We start from the raw sequence: 19,269 nt of genomic DNA on the forward strand, positions 1-19,269 counted from the left end.
GGGACTATACTGGCTGCTATTTGCTTTCTGAGACCTATTGATTCTGAGCATGTGGTCTTCTACGTGAGTAAGTTCCTTTGTGGTATTCTCCTGTCGCAACCTCCATCTGACTTCCTGTCTCATACATCTTCCTGTATGCTGGATCTCTCCACCTGGATGACCCATAGCCTCCTCAAATTCAACAGGTCAGTAGCCAAACCCACTACTTTGCCCACCACCCCACTCCTGTGGGGAGTTCATTGTTCAATCGGGATGGGAAAGCATGGGCCTCTCCCACTCTTTTTACGCGGTATTTTTCAAACTTACACTTCGTGCCAAGAAGGATGCCAGGTTCCAGCAATAGAACCGTGAGCACGACTGAGTTGTACGATTTCTCTGCCATAGTGAGTTTACCGCCCAGATTTCCCACACCCATTTCTACACTCCTCACCAGTTTAGGTCTTCTCCAATCCTTATCTGGACTTCTGAAATGCTCTCTAATCTTGCCTCTCCTCCTTTCCCCACCATTATTCACCACGTTTCTCCACTTGCAGACCTGACCATGTTGCTTTTCTGTCTGAAAACATATAGACAATGCTATTTATTGCCTGCTACACGATTATACACAGTAATTTGGTATGGTGACAATTGATAATGAGACCTATTATGATCATTTTCTAATTTATGAGAATATTGAGCCACGATGTTGCACACCCGAAACTAGGATAATATTGTGTCAGTTATATTCAATAAAAAAAAAGAAAAGGAAAAATTCCACAGGCACCCTGTGGTCGTCAAAAATGGCAGACTCCTCTTGATGCGCAAGGCCCTTCAGGATCTGGCTCTGTCTCACCCCACTAGTTTGATATTTCTTCCTAGCTATTAACCTTTGAAATGCCAAAAATCTACAGACTAATTCATGATGCACGTTGACAGTGTCTGTGTCCTATATAGAATAGCATTCTGCCCAATTTCCATTGACCAAGGTCTTACTCATCATTCAAGACGCCATGTTGCTTCATCTGAGAAGTCTTCCCTTCCCCACCTGTCTTCAGCTCATTCCACTGCTCTTAGGACAGACCACTGTTTAATTAGTGACCAAAGAACGCGATACCCGACTGATGATTCATTTCCCAATATAGTGTAAACTCCTCTACTGAAAGGCAGCACCCAGTTTATAGTCTTACTCCCACAGACCTGCCCGATCACAAAATAAATGCTGCAACAGCTATAGATGTTGCCCACAAGTCTCAAGGGTGAAGAAACGTCGCATGCCGTCATCTTATGCAATCACATAAAGCCGTTCGAAGATCCCTACGTGCCTCAGCTGGTGGCAAATTTCATCTCAGTTATGAGTCGTGGCAGCTCTTCCTCTACTCGGAAATATTCAAAGCAAAGAGTCCATAAACTCACCTTTAGGGGCTCTTGGCATTCCAGAATGCCTGACAGAGGGCCTTCTGATTTCATTCCAGGATTGACACGAGTGATGAGCTTAAAATCCTAGCCTTTATAGATTCACTCGGGAAAGAAGTCCCTTCGCTTTTTCAAGCCAGTGTCAGCCATAGAGAATTTTGACTCCAGGTTGTATAGGACCTTAGCCATTTCTTTCATTCGACTTCCTTTCTCCACCCTTTGGCTTCTCTCATTGCCCTCTACACGGTCCCGTCCCTTGAAGGAACTCGGCAGTGGAACGGACTGGATGTCTCCCATTCACAGAAAAAGCATGACATTTTTTTTTCCTTTCCCAATCTAAGAGAAGCCCCCAAGAATATTTGGCCCTTCTTTTGCTCCCTACCTGAAGGTTTCCTTTCTTTCCCTTGCCAAACAAAAGCCTTCCTATGTTGTTTTATTTTGGGGCTCTGACAACGGCTGCTTTCGTTCCTATAATACTGTTGTAAGGAGTAAAAATCCAGAGTTTGGAGGAATGTGAGGGGTGTTGGTTCTTCCTGTTATGCCCAACCTTTTATAAATAATGAAAACAAAGCATAAATAAATACCTCACAAAACAAAAGATTGCCCTTTTGTTCATGGAATACGTAGTGAGCTCTAGTTATGATCCATAAAGTGAAGACTCCTTACATTTGTAAAGAGACTGGTTTGCATTATCTGAGATAAGTCTTTGGATCCAGTGCCCTGCCAAGGCTGACCTGCTTCGCTCAGTGTCCATTAGGGGGCAGCCAAGAACCTAATCCTTTTGTTGCATTGCAATCTTGGAGCACTTTCAAATAGATCTCGTTCTTGGGCCTTACACTAGTCAGCTAGTCCAAAACAAAACAAAAAACAAAACAAAACAAAATAATGCATTATCATTATGTAAAGTACCCTTTAATATCATCAGTCTTGTACCTTATGCCCCCACCCCTCTCGAACTCACACAGCCACGCACCCCCCTCACAAAGGCACACCACAGCTATCACTAAGGGCTGTTTTCATTTCCAAAATGACACCCTTGCCACAGCATTTGCCCCCTTCACTGATTTTTTTTTAAAGAGAGAGAGAGAGTAATTTGACAGCATCTGTAAAAATAAAAAAAAATGGAGGTGACATTAATTCATGGAACATTTATACTGAACAAAAATCAGAACCAGCAAATGTTCATGTAATGTATTCTGATCAACCTAATTCTACCTTCTATGCAATGCTCACATATGAACAAACAAAATGGCAGTGTGGTTGAATTAAATTTCCTGCATTTTGCCTTGTGCCCTGTACAGGCAAAGAAAAATTTTCTTTCAAGGATATTTTCCTCTCATGTTGATGTAATCATGACTGGTTTTGCTGCACAAACTCTGTGTGTGTGTGTGTGTGTGTGTGTGTTTTCTGCATGTGTATGTATTCATCCCGATCCTCTCCTTTCTATTTCATTTCCTTTTCTATCCTTGAACCTGTCCCTCTCTCTATATACACACACATGCACGCATGCACACAGATGTAAATGAATATACATACCTATGTGACAAGCTGACGAGAGTGAGGTTGACATCGAATTCTCTGCTTGCCAAATGCAGCTAAACTAACTCCCAGCTAGAAGCTGTCACCCTGACTTTCAGAAGAGAGCATTGGAGCTCAAAAAGAGTTACCCACGATGACTTAACAGGTGTTGAAATCATAGCACCCACTGCATCCCGTTATGTGCGATGGAGGGGGGAGAGTTGCCAATAGCTGGGATTCTTGACGGTCAAAATAGAGGGCAAGATATTAGACCATGACAAATCTCAGAGAAATTAGGGCAAATGGAAGCACTGTAGCTTCTCTTTATCGAGAGGATGGTGAAAGTCATCATTGCTTGGCCTTACAAAAGGCAATGAATCTGGAACACCATGCTTTCTTTTTTTTTTTTTCTTTCATTGTTTTTTTTTCTAGCCCGTAACCCATGGTCTGTCTTTTGTTCACCCTCAGAAGCAGTAATCCCAATGGGAAAACTCTTCCCTCTCTGATCTGTCTTGACCAATCAATTTGGGATTCCTAAAACGGGAAAGCTGATGTGGATGAGAGAAGAATCCAGTCTTAAAGCTATATCTGATTTTTATCGCCAAGACTGCGGCAGTTGAAACTATTCTTCTCGGTTTTTTCAAGCTCTTAAATAGACTTAAATATCTTCTTTGGACAATCTGATTTCAGTTACAATCACGCACTGGTGTTAGCAGAAGGAGGAAGAGAAAAGGAGGAAGAAAGGAGAAGAAGGGGGAGGGGAAGAGGGGTAGAAGTTGGGGGAGGGTGAGTAGGGGGACGGGGTATGGGGGGAACCAAAAGGAAGCCATTTACTGTTGAAGAAGTTGTTTTTAATAAAATGCCCAGGTTGATTTTTCTGCTAGAATACACCATGCTGGGATTTGTTATTCTTTTTAGCAAAAGGGAATAGAGTAGGAAGGTATAGTAATACTACAAGGATGTGAACAGAATAGAAATCCCACTGCTTTTGTCTGTGGGATCTCACATGAAAAATGTGTGAGAAGTGGATAAAGAGCCCGCACTGTTTGTAACATAGGAAATTGCTACTGTTTGGGTTCTAAAAACATCCATCTTCGAGATGGCCAAACTTGCTACAGTTAAGGAGAAATGAAATGCAAAGACGAGTGATAAAGGACTTGTCTATCTGATTCTCAGTAATTAAGTTTGCAAAGTTGTTCTATTCGGGTATACTCAGAATATTGAATGTTAGTTAATTTGCCAAAAGAGAAAAACAAAAAAAAGTCTGATTTAATTTCATCATCCATTCAGAAGGGAACAGTCCACAAATTTGAAAGAAAAAATGTGTGTGTGCGTATATATGTGTGTGTGTGTGTGTGCATATATATTTACATAAATATGAAATATATATATTTTTTCATTTTTAAGGAGCATTTTCAAACTAAACTAGTTGATTTTAAGAGTCTCAAGTTCCACTATTCTTCAGTAGAACCTCTACTTCCAAAAACTTGTTTTAGACTGCAGAGAGGAAACACAATGTTGGAAGGCGGTTCTAGAAAACCCCACGGATCAGAAGACCCAGCCAGGAAGACCGTACTCCTTGACTGCTTCTCAAAATGAAAAAAAGTCTAATGCTGGGACCACACCTTCACTCAGCCAGCCTGGCTGGGGACGTGAAAACAAATTCCAAAGTAGCCAGTTGTGATATACAAGTGACATTTCCAGTCAGGTTAACGTTTTAGGAATTTACAGCTAACAGTCCTGAGGAGAAAGGAAGCCACAAGCAAGGAGGGACTGACAAGGGTCAGTGAGCAGTGAGTCAGAGGCCTCACTGTTGTCCTTTGTCAGTTACAAAGATCTTTATGAAGATTCTGTTTGCGCCTTGGCTTTCCGGAAAACCACTGAAGTTGGGTTTGTTTTTTTGGTTTTTTCCTTCCAGCTGGGAAATGAGGTTTTCGTGATTTTTCTGTATTGCCAAGGCAGAAAGATGGGCCTCTGGCTCCAAGTCCTATAAGGGATAAATAACCTTCATGCCAAAAGAGCCTTTGTTATCCTGGTTTTCTGATTCAGCCTGATTCTGTTGTGAAATTCTTAAGGAGTCAGTCCCTGGCTGATTCCACAGGAGGCGTCCCCCAGATTTCACCACATTCGGACGAGCTTGGAAGGTCCCCTCAAGTGAGCCAGCCTCAGGGTGCAGAGTGCAGGGAACTGTTTTCCCCAGATGTCAACTTCTCTTTGGTCTATTCTTGGCTTCTGATCCTGGTCTCGGAGAATGTTTGGGAATTATACAGATTGAAGAGCTAGGAAGAGTCTCAGTTAAACAGGTTAATGTACACAAACGATTCACCTTACTTTCTCTTAAATCCCACCACCGTGGAAGTAAAGGAATAAAAAAACGTAGCCCATGGAAAGGAGGGGGAGCGTGTGACATGAGATTCAGTGAGGAGACAACAGCCCATTTAAAAGGCGGATTCCAGGGTTAATTCCAGGGTGGCTCAGTGGGTTGAACGTCTGACTTCAGCTCAGGTCACGATCTCGCGGTTCATGAGTTCGAGCCCCGTGTCAGGCTCTGTGCTGACAGCTCAGAGCCTGGAGCCTGCTTTGGATTCTGTCTCCCTCTCTCTCTGCCCCTCCCCCACTCACTCTCTGTCTCTCAAAAATGAATAAATGTTAATAAAAATTTTTTAAAGGTTAATTCCATTAATTTTAGAAGCTGGAAAGAATATTGGACAAGTGATAACTCGCTCTTTATACCCGACAGAGCTGCAAGTGTGGAATGGGAGAGTCGTGAGGAAGCAAATGGTCTCATGCTACAGGACCTCCGGAACTGCAGGTGGGGTCCAGGGTTGGTGTGCTGGGTGGATGGGCGGAAAGAAGGATGGACGGTTTGTTTAAGGAGCAGTCAGACCCATCGTTCTGCAAATCCTCATGCCCAGATAGCAGTTCTCTACAACCCCAGGATATATCAGGCTTACTTTCCGGGGTGCTGCGATTATGGATCGTGTGGTCATTAGGCATAGTTAGTACATGATTGAAGTTCCTGTCTGAAAATAGGTGACTGACGAGGACCTCTGGTCTCTTTCCCTATTTTCGCCACCAGGCTCACCTGCCTCAGGCAGGTGATTAGATGATTTCCCAGTCCAAGGACCGTAGCTGAGGAGAATGACACTGGGGGGGGGGGCCTCTTAATAAAAAATCCATTTCACTCCTTATCACTCTAGATTCAAAACCACCTGTCAATTTGCCTTCCTCACGGACTGTCAGCTCCAGGCAGGTTTTCAGTGACTCCCTTGCAAACTTGAACGGATAGCCAAGAGTCAGAGGAAAGCTTAAGGCAGAGAGCATGTTCACGGATTCACGATAGGGGCATAGAAAATGAAGCAAAACAAATAAACAAAAAAAGACTGTAAAGCTTTACATCTTCGAAAAGAAACAGCTGCAGGATGTAATCAGATATAAAAATATTTAAATGGTTATAGTAACACAAACACTAAATATTGATTAAACTAAAATTTGTGATATTACAATAGCAGGGAGGCAGAGGAAAGAATGCCTCTATAATATAATATAATATAATATAATATAATATAATATATAAATAAATACATAAAAATATATTCTACTGTATATATGTGAAATTGATGATGTATAGTTTATATATAGAATTCACCTGTGCTTGACATAATTCTGTTTTCAAGGTCAAGCTAATTTTAAACCTAAATAGACCTTGACGGTGTATATCTCTGATAGAGGTTTCCACTCTCCTGATTATTCCACATTTACATGAAAAATACATTATAATTTATTTAGTCGTTACTAATTACCATTCCCTGTAGTATGTGTCTTAGAAGGACCAGCGACAAAGCTATTCCCGCCACCTCATTTAATAGACAGTAAGCCTGGGTCTCCGAAAGCGTGTATAACTTCCTTTAATGAGTATTGAGATAACGCTAACGAGAAATATGGAAGCAATTTCCAGAAGAAATAGCAAAGCAAGTGTTAAATAGCTGTTTCTAAGGGGAGGAATTAGGAATGGAGAGGGTTGGCCTGTGTCAGCGATCATTTTGCTGTACAACAAACCACCCTATAACTTAGACTCAAAAGAACACTTTTCTTTTCTCTTGAGTCTAGTTTGGGCAGGGGTTGACGGGGGACTGCTCGGCTTCCGGTAGCAGCAGCTGGGTGGCTTAAATGAGGTTGGAAAATCCATTGTCGTGGCAAATTGTAGAAAATATTGGAAGGTAGGAATATTGGAAAGCACGGAAAATTTTAGACAGCGCATTTACGTGCGTGCTGTTTATTCGCATGTTCATTCGCGTTTCAACAGCAATAGTGGCTTTTCATGCAACATCCAACATCTGATTACTCCAAGTGGGCCTGCACGGCCACAAAGGACCACCACATTCCAGGGCCAATATCAGCCTGCCCTAGACAGTCCCAGCCTTGCATTCCTGTGATGGTAGCATTCACAACTCTCAAACGTTTGCAACTGTTGTAGATAAATAAAGAACACGTGTGAAATTGAATATCGGAGCCAAGGGCAGCGGTGTCACATGTTCACGTTTAATGATACATCCAAACAGGTGCAGGCAGAGCGGAGACCGTGAACATCAATCAGCAGGACTCAGAGCTGAGCCCCCAGGATCCCTGACACGAGCGTGACATACAGACAAGACTCTGCAGCTGTCAGAAGATCGGTGCTTGGGGCTGCATTCCATGGCTTTTCCCTGATTGACAGTCCCTTCGAGATGCCTTGGGATTTTGTTGCCATCTGGCAGTGTTCCCTGCCCCTTATCTTCTCAGCGTGTTTTATGATGCTCAAGCGGTTCGGCTTCAGAGGAGCAGGATAGAGAAGACGGGAGCAAGTAGCAACCACTTCCTTTCAGGTAGAGATCAAGAAGCATTGAAGCCCTGGGAAGTGACGTGACTCACACCAGATCGTAACGTCATTGACTCTGATGCCAGATCGTATGCTCATGCCTCTCACATTATTGTGCGATCGTATGTGCCGGGAACCAAGTGAAATACTGAACTCACGCGAGCCGAGACCACACAGTGTGGTGGTGGAGCTCCCCAGCTTGTACATTCAAAATGGAGGAGAGAGGCACGGAGGCAGGGCAGCAAGGCCACATGGCGGTTTACAAGATAGGGTTCGGAAAGCCATGTCTGCCTTCAATTCTAAAGCATGAGTGTGAACTTGCCCTAATGGTGACCACAGATGTTTGTGTAGGCTGGGAAGGGGAGGAAGAAAAGCAGCATCTAGGGTCTAGAATGTTCCGGAAGCTTGGTGTAAAAGCACAGGGTCGTGACGTAGCGCTTGCTCATGTCTGTACTTTCTTTCTTTTTTTTTTAATTTTTTAATGTTTTTATTTATTTTTTAGAGAGAAAGAGAGACAGAGCACGAGCAGGGGAGGGGCAGAGAGAAAGGGAGACCCAGAATCCGAAGCGGGCTCCGGGCTCCGAGCCGTCAGCACAGAGCCCGACGCGGGGCTCGAACTCACCAACCGTGAGATCATGACCTTGAACTGAAGTCGGAGGCTTAACTGACTGAGCCACCCAGGCGCCCCTCACGTCTGTACATTCTTTGCACCAAAAAGTGGGCTGTGTAGCCGGGCAATATGCCAGTTATAATTTGCATTACCTGAGCTATGTGGGCTAGACCTGAGTCTTCTGAGAGCATTTAGGCAATGAGGGCACCAAAGAAACATGACAATTGACTACACTTGGTTATGTCACCTTTAAAACACGTGTTACACTTGTTGCTAAAACAACCAACCCAAACACACGAACAAACAAACAAAAAACTTATCCTGAACCGGAAGTGAAAAACGAATTGAGAAAATCCGATGCCAAGAGGTACAGACCCAGAGGTTTTAGCGACGGACCTTTAGACACGGGGCTTCTGCTCTTTAGGCAAAACTGTGTGAGAGCACTCTTGAAAGAGCTTCAAGTTAAAATCGGTAATGACCAAGTATTGCGTCATTGGATCCTTAATATAAGCAAACACCACTTTGGTCTGGAAACAAACCTGCAAATCCAGTCTATTCCTTGTTACTAGCGGATTACCTTCTGGGCTTTCACTGCTGAACTCCTAATCTCGGCCGTCTTTGCCTTCTTCCTCCACTCATTTCTGTCTTAATCCGTTACAATCTAGCCCGCTGCCCCCCTCTCTATGTCTGTCTCCAGCCCCCAGCCCTCATACAATCCTCCACTGTCATGTGATAAGAAGTCCCAAACTCAGTAAAAGAAAATGAAAACTATTATTTACCACAATTCTGTAGGCCAGGAATTGGGTCAGGGCTCAGCTAGGTGGTCCTTTTGTTCTCTGTGAGGCTGCCTGGGGTCACTTCAGTGACTGCAATCGGCTAGGGGTTCAGATGGCCCTGGAACACCCGAGATGAAGTCTCCTCGTTCTAGAGTCTGGCCCCAGGGGTTTGGTAATCAGTAGTTTAGCTTGGGCTTCCCTGCAGTATGAAGGCTGGGCTCCAAAAAACAAGCAGCAGAAGCGGCCAGCCCTCTGAAGGCCCGGGTGTGGAAGTCCCAGAATGCCACTTCTGCTGTATTCTGTCGATCAAAGAAAGGCCACACCGTAGTCTCTACCCCTTGCTACGAGGATGGAAGGAACCGATGGAAGGAAGCATTTGGTTACAAGGATGGAGGGAACCGAGCCAACTCTCTGGAAACAACCTACTGAACGCATACTCTCAAATACAACTGCTCTCGAGGACCACAAACGCCATGCTTCCAAATAAGTTAGAAACCTCTTTTTGGGGCGCCTGGGCGGCTCAGTCAGTTAAGCGTCCTACGGCGGCTCAGGTCAGGATTTCATGGTTCGTGAGTTCGAGCCCCACGTTGGGCTCTGTGCTGACCGCTCAGAGTCTGGAGCCTGCTTTGGATTCTGTGTCTCACTCTCTCTCTGCCCCTCTCCTCTCTCTCTCTCTCTCTCTCTCTCTCTCTCTCAAAAACAAATAAACATTTTAAAAAGTTAAAAAAATATATCTTTTCGCACTGTGTATCTGAGGTTAATTTTTTACAATGCGTTAGTTTCCTAGGGATACCAGAACAAAGCACCACAAAGTGGGTGACTTAAAACAACATACTTTCATTCTCTCACAGGCCTGGAAGCTAAAAGGCCAAAATCAAGGTCTTGGCAGCCCTGGCTCCTTCTGAGGCATGGAGGGAGAAGGTGTCCCGTGCCTCTTTCCTAGCTTCTGGTGTTTGCTAAAACCCTTGACATCGTTTGGCGGGCAGATGCGTCACCCAAACTCTGCTTCTGTTTTCACGTGACATTTTCCCTCTATCTCTATCTCTGTCCAAATTTCTCTCTTCTTAGGAAGAGACCAGTCATATTGGATTAGGGCCCCGCCCCCCGCCCCCGCCACCAATGACCTTATCTTAACTTGATTATGTTTGCAAAGACCCTATTTGCAAATAAGGCCACATGTTGAGGTACTGGGAGTTAGGAACTCGACATCTCTTTTGGGGGGACGTGATGCAGTCATCACACACGTCGCCCAGGGAAGCGGCCCCAGCGTGCTGACTGACATCATCGGCACCTGAAACCTCATAACGGCGCCCACTGCTACACGTCCAACATTCCGAAGTGTTCCTTTCTTAACTTACTCTTGGGACTCTTCATAGTGGTGTCTCAGTTTGTATTTCACGGCCCCTAACGTGGTGCCCAGCAAGTGACAAATGCTTATCGCATGTAGTTGGTTTTGATTATGAGATCTCCTGAGTTCATGTGTGACAAGAAGAAAGCGATCGTGCCCACCACAGCTCATAAATACACGCGTAAAAGCCTACACGGTTGAATCTGTCTGACAAAGAGCGTCAAAGAGCTCTAAGTTCGAAAGAGCACTGTGGATTCTACAAGTACGGCCGTAGCCTCGAAGTCCCAAGTTATCCAAATAGTCTTGTAGTATAGTATTTGACAGTAATATTTTAATCTCAGGTTACGGTCCTCTTACTGTTTGAAGGGCTCAGCTAATGCCTCGACGTTTTCAAATGTTCTTTTTTACCCCTTCATTTTGGAGATAGTACGTACTCATTGGAGACATTTTGTTAAATACAAAAATGTATGCTAAATAAAATAATTACATACACTTCAGTTACCTAAATGCCACCTAATTTAACTTTGGGGACATTTCCTTCTGGTCTTTGTATACACACGGTTTTATTTTTATTTTCTATGTAACCGCCCCCCAAATCTGGCCCACCGCCTGCTTTTGCAAATTAAGTTTTATCGAAACGCAGCAGCACCCATTGGTTTGGGTACCGCCTATGTCTGTTTTCATGCTAAAGTGGCAGAGGTGGGTAGTTGTGACAGAAAGAGAGCTTAAAATATCCCACAGAGCTTAAAATCTTTACTAACTGATCCTGGGGCACCCGAGTGGCTCAGTCGGCTAAGCGTCCGACTCTTGGTTTCAGCTAAGGTCACGATCTCACAGCTTCGTGGGTTCAAGCCCCGCATCAGGCTCTGTGCTGGCGGTGTGGAGCCTGCTCGGGATTCTCTCTCTCTTCCTCCTTCTCTGCCCCACGCCCACTCATGCTGTCTCTGCCTCTCTCAAAGTAAATAAATGAACTTAAAAAAAAATGTACCAAGTGGTCCTTTCAGGGAAAGTTGGCTGATCCTTGAGCCAAAATGTGTTAAGTTCCGTTAAAAGAGTACAAGTCTGTCTCATTAATCACTGTTTCCTGAAGTCTTTACATAACGTCTGATACCTAGGAGGTGATGGAACCTTTGTCATCGGCTTTATACTGTACTTAATAATATTGACTCTGCTTTTTACTTAACGTTGCATTGCAAACATCTCTGAATTTTACTCAATAGTTTGTATGCATGATCCTATTGTCTGTATAATATCTCGACGGGTGTAGGGGAAGAGGACGCATGGATATTGACATTTCAAAGGCACTGAGTAAGCAGCAGACATTCCTTCTATAATCTGAACAACCTTCTTAGGTAAGAAGTATTATCTTATTGTTACATCTGGGGAAACTGAGTTTCATGAAGGTTAAGTTCTTTGCATAAATTCACATTCTCCTGTATTTAGACATTTTGGTTTTTTTAGGCTACCACCATTTCGAGAAGACAAAGAGAATCATGGCTATGCTTCACACAGACTTCTCCCATCTGTAAATTCATTTCTATAAGCTAAATCTCCAGAAATGAAGTCATAATGTCAAATTTCTTCATTCGTACTGCCAAATTATTTTTCAAGAGGACATTTAAAGTCATTTTATTATTTATCTAATAACGTTTTAGAGTTACTTTCCGAAGAATAACCTAGTTAGTTTGGGAAACACACACACACACACACACACACACACACACACACATACACACAGCATGCCTGAGTTATTAATATGAATCTCTAGAGCAAAATCTCAGAATCAGCAGTTTAATACATTTTTCCAGGTGACGGTGATGACCAGCGACCATTAGTATTTGAGGAATCCTGTTTTTGTCTGAGCAAATTTGACATTTGAATAGCCTGGTATTTAGAAATTCAAACCATTCATCTGCCAGTAAGACAGATAAGGAAGAGTTTGCACTTTAAAACGTGTGCAGCTTAAAATAATGTGGCTATTTCCTGATGGTCTCCATAAAAACGTTTCCCTCTAATACAATATATTGAAATAAGCCAAGCGTTAGCCTCCTACTTTGGAGAAACAGCTACACTCAGAGCAGACATTTATCCCTCAAAAAGGCTCAATATAATAAGCAATCAAACACCGTTCAGTCCCAATGACCTCGGCAAACATTTCCTTTTATTTCTCATTTTGGAAAAAAAAAAGTATTTTCTACTACTATTTAATCTTGACTTGCATCTGAAATTGGGTATGTTTGTTAAGAGCAGAAAGGGGGGGCATGACAGGTTCGTATTTTGAGGCTTTTAGGTCCCAGACCGAATGTAAAGGTGGTGGCAGGTCAGGGGAAACCGTGGTCCAGAGGAGAGATATCGCATGAGGATAACATTCTTGGCTCACTGCTGGGGTTGGCTCTCTAAAATGAACTGAGGTCATTTGCGCAATGGTCTCTAGCCCAACCAATGGCCGCCTTAGGCTGCCCTCCACAAAAGGGAGGAAAGTGAGGTGCCTGGAAAGAACGTGGTCTGATTCTCTCCCTAACTTGGCGCTTTACGTATCCTCTCTGGATTGGGGCCATTTCAATCTGTTTCTCGTGGAGGCTGTAGGGGACAGCGGACCTGGGACATTTTCCCCAGCCCGGCTGACCTGACTCTTCCGTCCCGCATCTCATCCAAATGTCTTTCTATATCCCCCACTGCTGACCCAAAATCATATTTCAGTATTCGGAATTAGAACTGTAACCAACCCCTGGGATTCCAAAAGTCATCAAGGAAAACCAATATTGGAACACTAGTCTTTGATGCAGTAAAACGTAAGCATTGCCTTTATTTTGGCTCTTTTTGGACCCTGTCATGCCTCTAGCCCCTCACCCATCCTTTCCGTATTCACTTCTTCATCCCTCTCAGGCTGTGAGAGTCCCTACCTGAGCACTATTTCCTGGCTAGCAGACCACACGCCATCTGTGGGGTCTTAGTACTGACCAAAGCAGCCAACAATGGATAGGGGCTATGTGGGAAAATAGTCTGGAACCCTTGACTGGAGGTGGGATCATGCTGAGACCTGTTCTGCACTGTCTCTCAGACCGCCCCCAGCGGGGCTGAGATCTCGTTCCCCAGAGGAGCCCTTGCTGAACATCCACTATTGGGTTTCTTCTTTTCTCTGCTTCACTCCCCCACCCTCTTAACCGCGCCTCCAGGGATCAGAATCAGCCTTAAATATCTGCCCTTGAATCATTGTCTTGGGGTCTGATTTTGGAGAGAACTCGTCAGGACAGACGCTCCCAGCAAGGCTGGACAGCTGACCTGCCCCTCTCAAAGGGCCCCCAGCTTTCTCTTCGAACCAGTCTCAGTCCTGCTGCCTCTGGTTCTTACTTCCATTACCTCTCCTGAGGCTAATGGCTCCCCGGCATGGAACTGGCACCTGACTGATATTTATTGAATTCATATTAATGTCATCACTGGAAATAATCATAGTAATACATGTCATTGAGAAGTTTCCCTGTGCCAGATAATGTGCTCATATGAATTCGCTAATCATTCCATAAGCTTTGAATAAAATACTATTATTGTTATTATTATCCTTGTTTTGGAGAATGAGAATACTGGTTTGGTTGAGGTAACTGATGGCACAAGATGGGTCTGGCCTCAGCCACACTCTTAACCACTGTAACTTCCCAGCATTTCAGCCTGCCTAGCACAACACGGTAATGGGCATCATTGATTGAGAGGATGAGACATAGCAGTCACAAGCCCCTCGGTGGAATTTTCCGGTCCCATTGGTTGGGAGTATGTGGGATTTTTTATAGCCCACAGAATATAGAATAGTCTGGGTGCTCTTTCTCATGTATTGGCCTCTGATTATCCTGTCCTTTGAGAGTTGCCCAAGAGTTTATGAAGAAGACCCATCTCTCACTGCCTCCCGTGTTTGTTAGGCCACCAGCCTTTGTGGTAACCCTGTGCGGGAAGAGACTCAAGCAAGCACCTCTCCCTAAGGCACCCGGGACCAGTAGCCTGGACACTTGGGGTCTAGTTCTGACATCACCACCAAGCAGCTGTTTGATATGGAATAAATTATCAGATCCTCTTGGGGGTTTCCATTGTTGCCAATGGCGGGGGTTGGGGGAGCTGGTCTTCACAATTTGGTAAATCTACGAATCCACAACCATTCCTTATCGGGCCTTATGAGTCGAGAGGAGAATCGTTGCTTCCACGCATGTTTCTCAAGCTATCGAAGACACATGTGTGATTTTTCTTCTCTCCAGATTTTGCTATGCCCCTTGACATGGTTTCATATCATTGTCCATCTGTAACTTTCTAGAATATGACTGTTCAAAATACAACCAACTATTGCAAATGGTCTGTGGTTCCTTGACCACTGCATTCACTTTTACCTGTCTTTGAACGTGAATTACAGCACTTTTTAACAATATGACCTTAATTGGTATTTGTATGAAACTTTTGTTTTTCCTAACTGCACTTGAACCCGAGAATTGGGTCTAATTCGTCACCCACGTTTAGTGCTTACACATACCTTGTGTTTAGTAGAAATCGATACGTGTTCATTGAACTCCATTTAGCAGTCAATGTGTCCTTTCCTCGCCACATTTACAAGTCTTCATGCTCTGTGATTCAGTGTAGAAAATGCTGTTGCTGTGGACAACTCCTAAAACAAGCCCCACCCTCACCATCATATTGCCTGGGGGGAAAAAAAGATTAATATATTCTAGTCTCAGATGGAAGGGCTTCTCCTTCTAAAGGTCCTGAGAGGCAATACGGTTAGGGGGCTGAAGATGACAATTTCAGTAGAGCTGGGGTTGAGTTCAGCCTCTCATAAGCTGTGTGCCCTCCAGACTATCTGAGCCTGAACTCCCTCATTGCCAACATGGGAATTGATAATGCAAAATGACGACTGGCTGGGTTAGATTAGGTACAGTAAGTCGAGTGCTCGGCACCAAGGCTGGTACCTAGTAAATGCCAGACGTGATGGGGCGCCTGGGTGACTCAGTCAGCTGAGCGTCCGACTTCGGCTCAGGTCATGATCTCACGGTTCATGCGTTCAAGCCCCGCGTCAGGCTCTGTGCTGACCAGCTCAGAGCCTGGAGCCTGCTTTGGATTCTGTGTCTCCCTCTCTCTCTGCCCCTCCCCTGCTCACGCTCTCTCTCTCTGTCTCAAAAATAAACATATGCCCACAGAAACAAGAATGACAACGCACATTTCCGATTAGCTCTGACCAAGGGACAGAGGAAGAGGAAATCCTACTTTTACGAACATCAAGTTAACTCATGCTCCCAAAGACCCCTAGTGCTATCTCCTCTGCTTGGAGAAATACAACTAGCTGGCTGAGGCAGATTTTATGATCGTTGTTCATTTTGATTCAGATGCAGAGAGTGGGGAGGGAGGCGAAGGGAAGCGAGAGAGAGAGAGAGAGAGAAGGAGAGAGAGAGAGCGCGCGAGAGCGAGAGGGAGAGAAGTAGGTAACTGTGTTACACCTGCTCCGTGCCTGGTACAGATTCACAAAGGCAACGACAGCTACATTCCCGTGTATCTTGCTCTGCACCAAATATAGCAGGATCGTTGTAGACATTTGGCAATCTCTCTCTCTCTCTCTCTCTCACACACACACACACACACACACCACACCTTATTTGACACAAGGGAAGAAAAAGAACTCTTCAGAGCTTCTGCGACATGGACAGCTTCATCCGAGAGCTCGGAGGTAGAATGGAAATTTCAGTTTTGGGTGAGCCACTTGTTTGTGGAGCCGCACCAAGTCCATTTTTCTCCCTGACTGATCCCATTTTCAGATAGAATCATCACATGTCCAACCGCAATTGCCTAAATTGAATACATGTGACTCAGAAACTCAGCCAAGTTTGTGGAGTATTCTTTCCAGTTAGAGACCAAGCTAGTGATTTTGTCATCGTCACGAGGACACGGCCGCTCTTGGTCGAACATCCAGGACTCATTTGTTCTCATTAAGAAATGAAACGACTGGCACATATGACTGGGGAGAAGGTGCAGACGCCGCAGAGCATTGGGGAAGGTGGCTCACAGACCTTCAAAAACAGCGGCTTCTGGGGCGCCCGGGGGGCTCAGTCAGTGAAGCGTCAGACTCGCTTTCCGCTCGGGTTATGATCTCGCAGTTCGTGGGATCGAGCCCCACCTGCTTCAGGCTCTGCGCTGACAGTGCGGAGCCTGCTTGGGATTCTTTCTCTCCCCCCCACCCTCTCTCTCTGCCTGTACTCCACATGCTCTCCCTTCTCTCTCTCAAAATAAAAACAATAATAAGTAAAAGAATGGTGTCTGAGTCTTGCCAACCTGAACCCTTCCTTTCACGTCTTTCTCTTGTGGTTATTCTGCACACTGATGGCAGAGTGATTTCCTTAAAGTACAATTCGGATCCAGCACCGCCCAGGCCATACGTCACCTCTCGCATTTTGACTTTCAGGAAGTGATTTGTAGAGAGGAGGGCAAGCGGACTGGTTCCTAGAGGACTGGCAGGATTTCTATCGGGTGGGGCCTGGTGGAGGTAATCCAGGGGCAGGGAGACAGTATGAGCAGACAGAGAAGGCAGGAGGAGTTTGGGGAATAGCAAGTAATCCTACCTTGTTGAAGCGCAAAGCCTCTCTAGTCTCCCTAGCATCGCTAACGCTGCAATGCTAACATTTGCCTTTGGAGGTCCTTGAATTAGGTAAGATTAGATCCTCTGATAGATAGAAGGAACTCAACTTAAAGAGGGAGGGATGAAGACTAGAGAGAGAACAGAAGGGAGGAGCAAGTGAGAGAGCGACGGAGGGTGAAGGAGAGATGTAATAAAAGAGTAGTAAGAAATTCAAGAGGAGGATGGCACACGAGTCCACCGTCACGAAGAACGTCCCAGGTTGCATCGACACTCACTGCATACATTTCAACCTATCTTCTACAGGTGAGACAGGCGTATAGGGTTACTGGAAACTGGTTCATCTTGGAAAGTACGGATCTCTGAATGAGTTCTTTTCACGCTTCCTAGCCTGCCCTTATACCTGCTACCGAGGTACAAAAGACGGGGAAACTTTTGAACGTCGCGCAAGGAGTTGTGTGTTGAATGTGAATTTCAATGAAGTTTCAGGGTGCTTGCCCGGGTTCTGTAAAACAGTTATGCAGAGTCGCTCTGACCCCACTCCTCTCTAAGACTCTGTCTGTAATTGTCCGTCAACGCCCACGGGTTCTAACCCCTGCCTGGTGTTCCAATTTTATTCCGTTTCCGCTCCTTCAACTTTCTTCCAGCGTGTTTGGCAGCAACCGCACCGGCCGCCTTAGAGTTGCCGAAACAAAGCAATCTGAACCTTACTCAGAATCCTTCGCTCCTTAGCCTCGTCACTAGAAGGTCTATGTTCTTGAACTTGACAAGACTTGCTTTTTCTCTTCATTCAGTTATCTCAGATGACACCCCCTAAGGAAGTCTTCCCTAATCTCGCTGGCAAAATCAGCGGGCCCCCACCCCCGTCACTCTCTTACACATACCACTGTGATTTACCCCCACTAGGTTAAATCATCTTATTTATTCTCTCGTCTACAGGTTGGTCATCTATCTGGTAGGTAAATGATAACTAGTTGTAAAGGTAATGGGGCAGCAAAAGACCTCGAATAAGCATCAAAACACTGAAAAGGAGCAAAGATGGAAGGCAGCGCTGACGTCAAGACTACAGTGATCCGCACAGCATGGTGTTGCTGATAGAATTCGACTGTAGCTACATAGATCCATGGAGCAATGCGGTGCTTGGCCGTGTACTCGCACAATATGGTCAACTGTAGCCACTCTGCTCTCAACGAGGTGGAGTACAGCTCCTCAGTCCTGAAGGGTTGGCCGAATATAGTCACTTCCTCCCAAGAGTATGGAAACGGTTGGGGGCGGGGGGCGGAGGATAAAGTAACTTTACTGTGGAGAAACCTGACAGACGTGACCTCGGCCAGGAGATCAAGGTCCACATCACCAGTGATAAGCCATTTTGGTTCTACGGTATACTCAACACGGTGTGATGGAAATGCCACTTCACCTTGTGATCTCCTCCCCAAACCCGTAACTCCAGTCTAGTTATGGGGAAAATATCAGACAAACCTCATCTGAGGGACGTTCTATAAACCACCTGAGCGTCAGTCGTCAAGACTGTGACGGTCATCAGAAGCAAGACAGGTCAGAGCGACCGGCACAACCAAGAGGAGCCTCGGGAGGCAAGACTACTAAATATAGTGTGGTGTCTTTAATGGGATCCTGGAACAGAAAATGGTAGGTAAGACCTGGGAAACCTGAAAAAAAAGTATGGGCTTTAGTTAATAATACATATATTAATAAAATACATATTATTATAATAATATAAGAACAATACAGAAATACTACTTTAGAAATTGTGATAAAAGTACTTTATTAATGCAAGGTATTAATAATTAACAAAGGGGAAACTGGGTGTGGTGTATACAAGGACTATCTGTGTTATTCCTGCAACAGTTCTCTAAATCGAAAACTGTTCCCAAATGAAATTTTGCTTAAAAAAATAACAAACTCTTAGGTGTCTTCCCTTTGAGACTCAATATGAAATAAGAATATTACGATATTTTTAAATCCTCCAAAAATAAACACACACACCAACAATGGAAAACGTTAGCACACCCAAGGAATGAAAACCGTCTCTCTCTCTCTCTCTCTGCAGGCCCTCACTCCATGATGGGTTTTAGGATCACGCATTCTAGCCCATTCAGATGCTAATTTTTTCCCTAAAAGTTTTCATGTATGCCTGCTCTCCACTGCCTC

The sequence above is a fragment of the Panthera pardus genome, unplaced genomic scaffold (assembly GCF_024362965.1).
Source record: "Panthera pardus isolate Hobbes unplaced genomic scaffold, ASM2436296v1 HiC_scaffold_16, whole genome shotgun sequence".
Lineage (NCBI taxonomy): Eukaryota > Metazoa > Chordata > Mammalia > Carnivora > Felidae > Panthera > Panthera pardus.